The sequence below is a fragment of the Bombus terrestris genome, chromosome 13 (genome assembly GCF_910591885.1).
Source record: "Bombus terrestris chromosome 13, iyBomTerr1.2, whole genome shotgun sequence".
Taxonomy (NCBI): domain Eukaryota; kingdom Metazoa; phylum Arthropoda; class Insecta; order Hymenoptera; family Apidae; genus Bombus; species Bombus terrestris.
Window position 1 is genome coordinate 13045940 of NC_063281.1, and position 12436 is coordinate 13058375.

Consider the following 12436-nt stretch of genomic DNA (forward strand, 5'->3'; position numbering starts at 1 on the left):
ATTTGTTCCGTGCCAAGTAGGTACGCTGTGCCGGAAGGTTATCATAAATTGTAGACAATTTTCTTCTAGTCTGCGATCGGTTCTCTTATTACGGCCTCGGGTAACAGAAATAAATGAAGGGGAAGGAAAAAGACACGGCTGGAAAGTGAGAGCGTTGGAAGATTGGACGGAAAGAAGAAAAACAGAGGAAATCAGAGCAGATTGGGAGAAAACGGGGCGGAAGAAGAAATCGAGAACGGGGCGTTAAAAGAAAATTGTCTGTAAATTGCGCTACCATCCAGTACGCGTATTTGCATAATATCGTGCGCGTGTTTGTTGTAGAAAATTACTTAGATTCAGGGTGATTCATCTACCAATATTACGAAACGGTATAATTTATCTCCATCTTATTTTTACGAAAGAAGTTAAACATTAACCAAGTGAATCGGCGATGTTGTTTCAAAATTTATTCAACGTTACATTCTTCGTTTCATTTATGAATTCACGCGAAATAAATAAATAGTTAATTTTCTCGGTGCTGCTGTTTCGACAGATCACGCGAATGAAAGTTACGTGTATACGACGTATCTGTTTGCGCTGTTCGCTGGTAACAGCGTGTTCCCTTTACACGGAATTAAGATAATATAATAGAATACAGCACGTAATAGAGGTAACGATACAACAAGCCGAAGCCGTAGCTAATAATCTGTGTTTAACGACTTCATTAGCCAGTACAATGGATTGTAATTAATAACGCTAATGAAATGTTCGCGGTAATTCATTGCAATCACCGTTTGGTTTCGTCTTATTATCATGTCGCTCCAAATTAACGGCGAACACACAGATTCGTTCTCTATGGCGCAAATTGCAGTTGGAACACACGATTCATTAAAACGCGTCATGCTGCCGTGCGGAACTTTTCCTTTCATCGAAGCAGCTGTGTCGCCGCAGTTATTCACACGTGATAATCACACCTTTTTTAATTTAACACGCGCAAGTACGCTAGAAATTACAGAACTAACAAAATGATTGTGTAACAGATTTTTTTAACTCGCAAAGTTATTACGATCGCATATAATCATGCTTTCGTTCCAACGATGATGGAAATTAAGATCGACAGAGACATTTACGGCTCGTGTTAAACCATCTCGTGTTTTCACGATCGAAGGATTAAGCTAAAGATGCAAATCGATCAAGGTTGTTGACCCTTTCTGTAAGTTACGCTATTGTGCAGCGTAGACTGTCCGATTAAATATTTTATTCGTAGCAAAACCGTCTGGAAAGTGCATGTGTACTGACCGATCGATGTTACCGCAAAATGTCGACGTCGCTCTCTCGAGCACGTTGTTCGCAAACACTGTAATTTCGGCGTGTCATTCGCAGAACACTGATCGATTGTCGCGTTTGTTAAATTTCAGTTTTCCTATTTACTAACGGTCGTATCACGATCGTAAAACGATTAATTAATATGTACGTGATCGACGTCTCTGCGATATTTTCTTTTATCGCGAACCCACATGGAACTTTAAAAGCATTCCAGCCGTATAGCCAGCCGTAGACATCGTACGATTTTATTTCGGTCAGAATGAAAAACCAGACGATACGCCCACCGTCATAAATTATGGACTTCGTGCGAGGGAAAACCACGTGTACGTTCCATCGTGACACTTTCCAGAATTTGTGATTTATGATCGAAATTGATAACCAAACGCGAAACATTATCTGAACTATTATAGACAGCTCGTTGTCAGTTATGATGTCATCCTTCAATTTTTTAATTTTACTAAGGGAAGGTTACCAGAGAAGGATACTTATATATTAAACTGATTTAAAGTTATACCGAAATCCTCGGGTATTTTTCTCAACTATTTCTCACGTATAATATAAATATCCCCTTTTATCTACAAAATAGCGCATGAACTTTTCAACTTTATCCATTCGTTACAAAGCTATCTTATCATTTGAAGTTCAAGACTATCAGCTTTTCGCTCTGTTCGCTTCATACTTTGGCCGCTCGTTTTGCAAACTTTTTCGTTTTCAACTTTCTCCTTATATGACCGGTAAAAAGATTGTGCTTTTATAATTTCTTCGAACATTATCTTCGAATATTTTTTGGTGCCCGATCCACCACAAAAATCGATCGTATTCTATCATCCTCCTTCCCGATTAAAAGTTGTATTTTGCCAGAACGACTCCTGTTCGGCGAAGGCGGTATCTCGTCTAATCGATTCAATAATTTTTAAAAAATCGTTTAAGGATAGCCCATGTAATGCCACGTTACCTTCTCCGCTCTAGTCCATTTTTGCCAACGACATTCGACGTAGGTCTCGAGCCTTACATCCATTAACCTTATCGGCGTCGAACTCGCCGTTCGGCTTTAACCTTGTAATTCCATAATCCTATCGACTGTAACTGGATTGGAAGCGGCGGTGCCCTCGGTCCGGAATTAATCGGGACCATCGACGACGATGTTGCTCGGATCTTAAGGGTCAGTTCAGCACCGAAACAGGAAAGTAATTTACGTCCTCGCGACTCCGCGTTGCTCGACGCGCAAAACGACGTCTCCTCGCGTTTCTCGCCACCGATTGTGTCAAGGATATCCGGTTGCTTTTTAACCTTCTCTCTAATCCCGCTGCTTAGCGTCGTATGCTCCGAGCTGACACCTTGATCTCGTTCGTTCCGATCTTTGACAGCGTTAAGCGACGCGCGAATCTTTTTCCAACGCGATTACCCGTCTAGTTAATTTGCGAAAAGAGACCAATGCGTCGATCGTTACGAAGAATTATCGGCGATCGATGTCAAATTTATTTTACGAGGTGCAATGAAAACAGCCGAGAGTAAATACGCTTTGTGTTTTACGTTTCTCGGAATCGAAATAAATTTTACGTCTTTTAGGAAACTCGTAGTAAAAAAATTATGGAACAGCAGCGATCTTGATCTTTGGTCAATTTTAACGTTTATATTCGTATTTACACGAATGCTCAATGATTCGTTGAATTTATAGAACGACATATACGATAGTCATAAAAGAAGTGAATATGAACAATATTTATACTTCGTGCGGATCAATAAATTTTCATCCATGCTCGTGCATACCAATGCCAGTGAATCATGCAAAATTCAACGTGCGAGCGTTAATTTCACATTATCAGAAAAACGCTTATCTATCGCATGTGTTGATAACTTACGAGGGGCGTGCAACTGATTACGTTTACTGGGAATTCTTACTCCGACAAATTGAACCGGTTGGTCCAACTCGTTTCGGAATAAATTATGAATAAATTATTATTCCATAAGGTATTTAAAAGGTACTCAACAAAGCTATTAAATTTCCTACGAGATATTAATATCTCATTTACAATTTTAGTAAAATTAAAAATATACGGAGCATTGTGTGAAATCACTCGAGATTGGTCAACCGTTGACAAAGTTCGATAAATTCTAGTTTCGTAGAGAAGCTGTGAAACTACGTACATGTTCATATTTTAACCTGATTAAAGGTTGTGGTATCAAACCGGTATTATAATCTTCCTATTTATTAGGTTAGGAGTAACGCTGTTAGAGGTAGTCCTCTATTTGTAAATGCAGGTAATTAATTATCTTCTTCTTATCTCATTCATAGTAATAATGTCGATCCATTACGATTTTATCGTAGTTTCGCTAAATACAAGGAAAAATATTGCCTCGTGATAAATGTTTCCATAAACGATGGAGGATTATCAGAAGCATTTAATGTATTTTTCAAAGTGTAAATAGAGTTTGCGTGAATGTTATAACAATTGTTAACGCGTCAAGCGGTAACGAATATCCTTCTTTTGTTGGTCAACACGTCGATAAAAAGAGAGCGTATCTGCAGCAAACGATAAAGCCAGAAATTCATCCTTCTAACTAATGGAATTTCTTCTCGGTCGCTTCATCTTCTCGGATGATTCATTTACCTTTCAGACAACTTAGGAGAGAACTATTAAGAGCAAGTTATCAGCGAATACAAACGCTATTTTTAACACGATGAGAAGAAGTTTAGCGATCCGTTCGATTTTTCAAGATTCCTTAAATAGACGCAACCCTCTCTCAACCCTTAATTGCTAAAGTTCTAGAATAGAACTCTAGTTCTAGAATAATAAAATATTGGATTGTCCTTGGAAACTGTAAAAGCAGAACTACGTGGAAATTATTTTAATCAAGTAGATGCAGGTTTAAAGTTTTGCTCAAAGGGAAAAGGAAGGCAGATGGTACTTCGGTACTTTATATCGATATTAACGCGACAAGAACTTTTCGCATAATCTCCCTTTCAATACGGTGTACCGATCTTCGAAGATTACGATTAAATAACGAGGTGAAACCGCTAAATAGCCGAGCGAAATAATTAATGGAGCAAACGAGTCGCGCGATAAACGGGTGCAAGGTATTGTTCAGGTTGCCAAGAAAATTCCCACGGGATCCGAAATGTATTCATCCGATAGGAAATCCGTCCAAGTTTACAGCGAAATCGATCGAACGACTCGTTTTCCAACGCAACGGTGGTTGCACCGTCTGACTGTGGAAGATTGGATTTACAAGATTTATCAACACGTTCTCTTTGTCGAACATCCTTTGCGAGAAAGTTGTACGGTTAAGTACACGTCTCTATCGTAATCCCGACAACATAACAACACCAACGATGAACGTCAATCCTTCCATATCATTGTACAATGGGTTATTAATCTATATATTTGTGTATTTAATTAACCTTCGACAGATTACTAATTTATCGTCTAGAGGCTTACACATACACGTACAAACAGGTTTTTCTGGCCTTATATCGAGACTTTATATATCGAAAGCCGTTCTTCTGTAAATATTAGTGGCGAACTAAACTGACGACGAAACCCTGTTTCAATAAATCGGTCAATAGTATGTTAATGATCGTTCGTTTAGAATAATTAGGTTTGATTTACACGAATGCAGTAATCGAGAGTGATGCGGCAAATACAAGCTTGCGTGTCGTTTTGCTTGCGTGAATACGATGATTGTAAAGGATAAAGGCAATACGAGAAGCGAACGTAGCTGAGCAAATCTGTGTTATAATAACTTGCAGTGGAATTCTAGACTTATCGTGGATAAAGCTTTTTCCTGAAAATTCTTCTTACAAATTTAATAATCCTACTTCAAGAATAGGAAGAAAAAGAGTTAAAATTTACTAGCAAGTTGGACGAACGAGGATAGTTAGGGAGACGAAGAAATGGAAATTTAAGCGGTTTTCGAATAAAATTATTATAGTTGATGTATTTATGAAGATCTTTTATTAATTAAAACAACAAGCAGATAGCATGTGCGGATGATTTAATGGCTTTCCAATATTATTCGGCTAAAATGATATTTTATTTTATCCTCTTGATTCAGACAGTTGAAATAAATATGGAAATAAAAATATGTATATAGAAGTGTTGAGAAAACATGTGATAAAGAACGTTGTTGTCGACGGATTATGGAAAATATTCCAGTTTCAACGACTTCTTGGAATGTCGTTTTCAATGTTCAACAAATATTTATCATGGTGCTAAATTATTGTTTATTCATTTTCTGTAAATGAGCGAATAATTTATCATTGTTTTAAAAGACTAATTTTGTCAACAAGTTTCAAGGTTTATGACTCATTTGCTCGACCACTGTTTTTAAGAAGGCTTATATAATTCAATTGAACAACCTCGAGAAAATGTCAAAGAAATTTGAAAAATATTTCTATGTAATTCCTGTGTAGTTCCTACATACGTATTTATTAAAATATTCGAGTTTATTATCTTGATGTACGAGAATATATTTCGTAACACTTTTAAATCAAATTTAATTATCAACGTGCAAATTATTTGATCATTCTATTAAAGTAAAGTTAATGAATGAATTATGATAATGGAGTAACAAAGAGTCAATTTAAAGAGAGATTGCTTTCATGTACACATAATTACTCAATGAATTACATTAAAAGTGTAATATCCAAGCGTGTAAAAAAACCATAATGTTCCACGATAATTATGTATGAAAACAGCATTTTATACATTTCTACAAGCTTATTTTATCCATCACTCTTGGTTTAAACGAAGTTAATAAAATAAGCGAATTTTGTGTTATTCAAGATATAAAGATATTTATGAAATCGGTGGTGCGTGTCGTAGCATACTGTGGAATAATTTGAAAATCCTAACGAGGATTACGACTCTATCATTCTTAACATCGTATCTTGTACTATGCAGAATTAACTGGTATCAAACTTCGCTTTACCACGAACTATGTGTAATATCTACTTCTATATCGAATAAAACCACAAACCCGTTTCGATACGTATAGAAATCCGTTTTTTCGCTACATTGATTCGATATGTATCAAAGAAACTTCTCTGGTACGTGTATTGCAACCCGTCTGTGTAAAAAAAAAAAAAAGGAGAAAAAGAAAAATACAAAACAAAAATATCATCACAGCGCGGTTACAATCGACACTGATATTTCGTATTTAATAACGCCAATATGACACCGTGAAAGCGTGAAATCTACTTCAGATTGCGGAGTACAGTGTGGCAATAGAGTGGTTACATAAACGGGTATTGAATAAAATCTTGAAATGCACAGATAGAAATTTCAAATGACATTGAAAGTAAGATAACGTAGATTATTTATCAGTTAAGTTTTAATAATGGTAAAAGGAAACAAGAATAAAACTTGAGATTCCATCAATCTCAAAATAATAAATAGGTAGCTATTTGAGGGATCATACGACTGTTTGTTATTTCTTCGAAGACTCGTTGTAAGTTTTGAAAGACGAAGACGAGGATTGATTATTCAAAACTTTATCTCCAATTGGCAATCGACGGAATGTTCGGGGTATTGGATTTATAAATTGGAAATTCGTAGATTTCAATTCACCATCCACTTTTAAAGATATTCGTATTAGTTTTCGATTAAAAATATTCTCTATATAAATATAACGCTTCTCGAGTATGCATCGTTTACATTGGAAAGATCGAAAATATTTACTCGTTTAGAATTTGTTTTTTAAAAATACTTTTTATTACAAAAACGTGTGATCGTGTTGAAAGATACTGGGTATCGTCAAAGAACATTACCAGATACAATTTTCTGTTCATTATATTTCCATATTGCTTTATCTGACAGCGACTTTCATGCAAAATTGGATAACAGAACTGCTTTCCATTATTTTCCTTTCATATTCAAAAACAGCAGTATCTTATATCCACGACAATAATTTATTACGATAATGGTAAAGTTCACGGCAGACCAGACATTTCGCAAATATTACGAAGAAACGAAAAAATATGCTTTTTTAAAAAGATATCGTTGGTAGTATAAGAATATTATACGTTTTATGCTTTGGTACAGAAGCACATATTGTTACAATACACGCGAAATGGAAAACAAAAAGTGATTCTTTTACACCGGTCATTCTTATTCTTATTCTTTAATTGTCATTAAAGTTGCACGCATAGGGACGGCATTTATGCAAGTAATTCACGTTTTCAGCAACAATAAAATGCACCGGTACATAGAGAGCAGCGTGGAATACGAAACAGGGAGCACCGTACAAAGCAACGTGGCTTTTGTTTCCATCGTTCGAAATTTACGTGGTGTATCATGGCCAGAGAACAGCTCTACATTATAAGTTATAATACAGCCGGCTAGATCTCGTTTCATGGAACCCTTACACGTATGGAAGCCTTTTTCTCCTGCATTCACAGGGGTCTCAGGTTTGAAAACGACTTCAAGCCACTTTATGTGAATCGACGCGGAATCGTTTTTTAAGCGTCACAATGGCCACAACCGCTTCACTGTCGTTAAACACGGTGGCTTCGCGTGAAACAATTTTTTAAGGATATTTTAAACAAACGTTGTACTTTTGAATTCTTTTGTAGCTTTTAATGAAAGGCAGAATTTAACAACAGATTAATCTACTTTTAGGAGAAGAGTTGGATAAAGTTTGTTTTTCCAATAAACGAAAGGTTTTAAAAGAAACCGGAAAATTGTGGGGCCCAACCGATGATTCCGGTCGAGTTGTTAGCATATCGTTATAGTAATTGTTACGTTATGGATGGAACGATAAATACGTCTGGAAGGTCAATTGAGAGAAAAGAAGGTGGAGACCTTAAAACATGAAAAAAGTAGAAAATACTAAAGAAAGAAAAAAGAAACATCGTATAAAAATTAGGCAAAATACACCTCGACATCCGCCCAGTAATGTTTTCCTCTGTAACGATACGCACCGTTCCGTGTACATATTTCTAGATTCTAGTTCCATGCCTGTAATTTTACGCGAGCGACATTGTGTCGTGAACTTTCGTTCACGTCAATTTTCCGCTGCGGAAAAGCAGAGCCGAGGTATGAAATATGCATCGCGACGACGACATTTCTTTATGAGAACGTACCATCGATCTGTACGTAGAAGTTCGGTTTGCACGTATGATGATGTCGTTTGTTGTGCAACAGCTACGGCATTATGAAAGCCATAGCGTACTAAGGGTCTCTTGCACAAATAAATCAATATTATCGACGAATGTTATTTCATAAGGTTGTAATTCCATAAGAATATAGAACCTCGTAATTTTTCTTAAATTCTGCCACGCGTTTTTTAAGAAATTCCATAAGGACGAGGCAAGTTAACGTAATTTCGTTTCGTTTCCTCAATTTTTCAGCTATTTGGAGCAAATAAAAACTCGCAATAATTTTTGTCTCTAGAAGTTGGGTCTAAAGATATGAAATAATCTAGCAAACGGAATAAAAGAATTATTATAAGCACGAAGCAACGCGCTAACAGCCAAAACATAGCTGTCGTTCTAATTTCTCTGATGTTGGTCACTCTTCGTCTAACAGTAACGAAAAGTTGGACGATGTGTGAACCAATTTTTATCTTAGAAAATATAGAAGAATGGCGAAAGGCAAACAACCGACTGTTTATCGCAATCAAATCAAATCGAAGCGAAGAGTGCGCGATCCGTGCTGCTCGAGCTTGCAGAGAAAGGATTTTATGTAAGTTAATCAGCGCTGATTATTACGGTAATTAGTTCATTGCTACGGAAACACAATTTTCGGGCTCATCCTTCGTAACGAGGCGAATCGTGTATACCGTAGTGAACCGTGGTGCGGAGATTTTCCTGTTTTGTTAGATACACGTGCGTGCACATCCGGAAAAGCGCATCCTCCTCCGTACTTTCGCGTCGAAGCACCAAACCGTGGCATAACGTCGATTCGCATCGGCAATTTGTTTCGTTCATTAATCCTTAATTCGTGATTTATCCAAATACGGATCATCGCGTAACTATTAAAATACAACGACGATGTTCTTTCACCTATTTCGTTGTTATTCTCATTACGTGTTTTTAAGGTCACATGCACCTTGTAAGGTTATTAGCGACCATGGTGAGAACGCTAATCGTAAGTAGGACAGAACGTATCTATAATGAGTAGTAACCAATATCTTTCAAAAATCCTTCGGAAAGTATCCTTCGGAAAATCTAGAGCTGTTATGTTGTTTCTATTTTAAGAAAATAAATATCGACTGTAGCATTTGTACAAAGAAAGAAGTAATTTCAGTTAAGCAGTTTACCTTCAGTCACTGTAATTATCGGAACGATTTTTAGCTCCTAGTTATAAACATCCTCCGAGTACTCGCGACTGATAATAAGGAAGATTAGGTATCATTAAAGGATAGTAGTACTTTCAATACCTTTAACGGATTAAGAGAGGTTAAAGTGATCGTTGTAATTCTTTCACACCTGTAATTCTAATTTTTCGTTGTTAATAATAAATCACAGCAAGTATAGTCAGCGAAAACGTTTAATCTGTTTTGCAAATTACTCGAATTGCTATTCCTTTATAGCTTGCGGGCCAGAATCAATTTCTCACTGGCAGAGGATTGCAATCCCTTTAATCAAATACAATCTATCCGATTTGCTCCAATTCGATTTACGGACAAATCAAACGTACGTTTATATTTTTGTCGCCACTTGCGATATTTCAACGAATGATTTTGACGATCGTTCCTCGATTTTCTAGGAATACCTTTGCATTTATATTTGATAAATTTGTCACGATATAACTTTTGAAACGGTTACAGTGTTTTTTTCCACGCTGTTCCAGAGAGTTTCTGGTTCCACTATTTTTATAACTTTGTTTGCGCTGTAATCTGTACCTGCGCCCGTCCTCTATACTGGTTTCAAAAACCTGTACGTCAAGTGCACGTGAAATATGTTCGCCGATAATTCTTTCTTCGTCGATTATTTACATTTTTCAAGGATATAAAATAATTTCTTGTTTTCTGTCTCTGTCACCTTTGTCATCAATCATCAAAGAACGACGCGATGATAACACGGTGAATCGTACACGTGTTTCAAAATTACACGTTAAGACAACCGTGGGCAAAAGAAAGTTTGGTCATGAAAGAATACATTTAGTGTGTGAAAATTTATTTCCTTATAATGAAAATTGCGCGACAGAGAGTGATTAAATTACGTCCGTGACGTGGCACGTAATTAATAAACGGGACGCATAAAAATATGCTTTTACTTTATTTAAGTAGCTGTCCCTAGCAGAAGGTGGGACTCATTAATTTTTTGTTGCACCTCCCTTTATCTTTTGTTACTTTTAAAAATTAATTTCTACGATTATTTAAATTTTTCAAAAGTCAAGCAGAAAGAATGTATTACAGAAATATATATAATATATTTTATAATAATTAATGTATCATATATGTATATTGTGTATATTATAAGTTTGGTGATTAAACTTACCAAGAAGGCTTAAGAGAACACTCTCCAGGGATTTACTCATGCTCGCACACCAAGGCATTACACATCACACATACAGCAGCAATAGAACATTCCAGTGATTGCCGATAATTATATCGGAATCCACACGGTTCACTGTAAACCTTTAGAAAAGAATACACAGTGGAGTTTTGGTTATCCGAGCCCTGTTTAACCGAAGTTGCGTATTATTCGAGTCGTTTTGAATTTTACCGTGACTCCATTTTTTCCGAAAGTAACACAAGTTAATATAAAGAATAAGAAAGTGTATATAGCGAGGTATTGTCAAGGCAATCAAACATTCAATCAATTAAATAGTTAATCAAACTTAATACTTATATATACAAACGATCAGAATGTTTTTTACAATTTTGTTGCACGATTTATCAACAGCCATGGATCCTTCCGTACTATTCGAGTTTTCGATTATTCGAGATACGTTCGGTCCATATCAATCGTTCGATAATTGAGACACCGCTGTAATCGATTGTACTCGAGAATTAGGAACATTTAACAAAGGAGATAAACAAGAAAGAAAAACTTTGGTAATAATCGATATGGAAGTTTTTATTTAGTATATTAGATCTTACACGGCCTATTAAATTACGATCTATTAATCGCAATATGTATACATAATTCAGAAAGTATTATTATCCTTAACAGTGGCATCACGGGTTCGCGATCGGCAAGCGACCGCTCGACGCGTCGTTGCGCATGCGCGGACGCATACCTACGCAGGAATCCGTGGCACTGATTGGTAGACGGCGCGACACTCCGAAACAGCAAGGGTACGTGCACGACTCGCGTAGTCAGTCTCGCGCCGAGCGTCTTATAGTGCGCATTGTTAAAGTTTAATATCGTCTGCGCTTCGACCAGTGAATTTGAAAACTTCCGCCAACTACGAAACCAACTACGATACAAACGTGTGCACATGACAGACGACCAGTGACGGTTCTTGCGTGGAGCAGACGAAAGTCAACAGATCGTTAATTCGTTTGCATCCAACAAGCACAGACGTTTCGAAGGTTAGCTTATTATCTGTTTTTACGAAGGAATTGTGACAAAAGCCTCATTGTGCAACCTAACCCAAATCGCGGGCATTGTTTTTTTTTTCGGTCAGCAGCGTGTTGATTATCGATGTCTCTCGGTTTTCACGTTGCGTCGACCTCCGTCTATGGATTTCGGGTATGCGTCACGATTGTTTCTTATTATTTCAGGAATGTTTACTATGATCTTTCTCTCTCTCTCTCTCTCTCTCTCTGATATACCGAGAATTTTCGAAAAGTATTTCTTTCGATTATTTCAGAATTCTCTACCAATGACGACTTTTATTTTGTTCATAGAATCGTAGAAACATTTTGAAGATGTATTTTCTTTAATTTTCATCTGTTGCATTTGTTTGAGAATAGTTTGATGGTTGCCACAAGTATATTGTCACAGTATATCGGCTACTTCAGAAACTTACTATTATGTTTACAGAAGTAACGAAGGTAGTGATGTTATGATTGCCATAGCGTAATTACCACTACGTGTCAATAATAATATTGCCGTACCGATGTATGCGATAGTGTATCACAATATTATAGTAACAAGCCATATTCTATATATCATGTTATAATAGTAGTAATTACTATATATATACATAAATATCTACTAGTTACATTTAATTCT

The 12436-nt window shown here is 36.5% G+C and overlaps 1 protein-coding gene across 6 annotated transcripts in view; it reads left to right on the forward strand.

Moving 5' to 3' along the window:
• The first annotated feature begins 11531 nt into the window (after positions 1-11531).
• Positions 11532-12436, forward strand: part of LOC100648338 — a 50518-nt gene continuing 49613 nt past the window's right edge. For 4 of the 6 annotated variants that reach the window (XM_012315478.3, XM_012315479.3, XM_003400087.4 and 1 more), the window contains exon 1: positions 11532-11790. The gene's annotated coding sequence lies outside the window, so the exon portion shown is untranslated. Of the gene's footprint in view, positions 11791-11882; positions 11951-12436 lie in introns of those variants that run through there. The other 2 variants (XM_048411565.1, XM_048411564.1) reach the window with 2 other exon arrangements.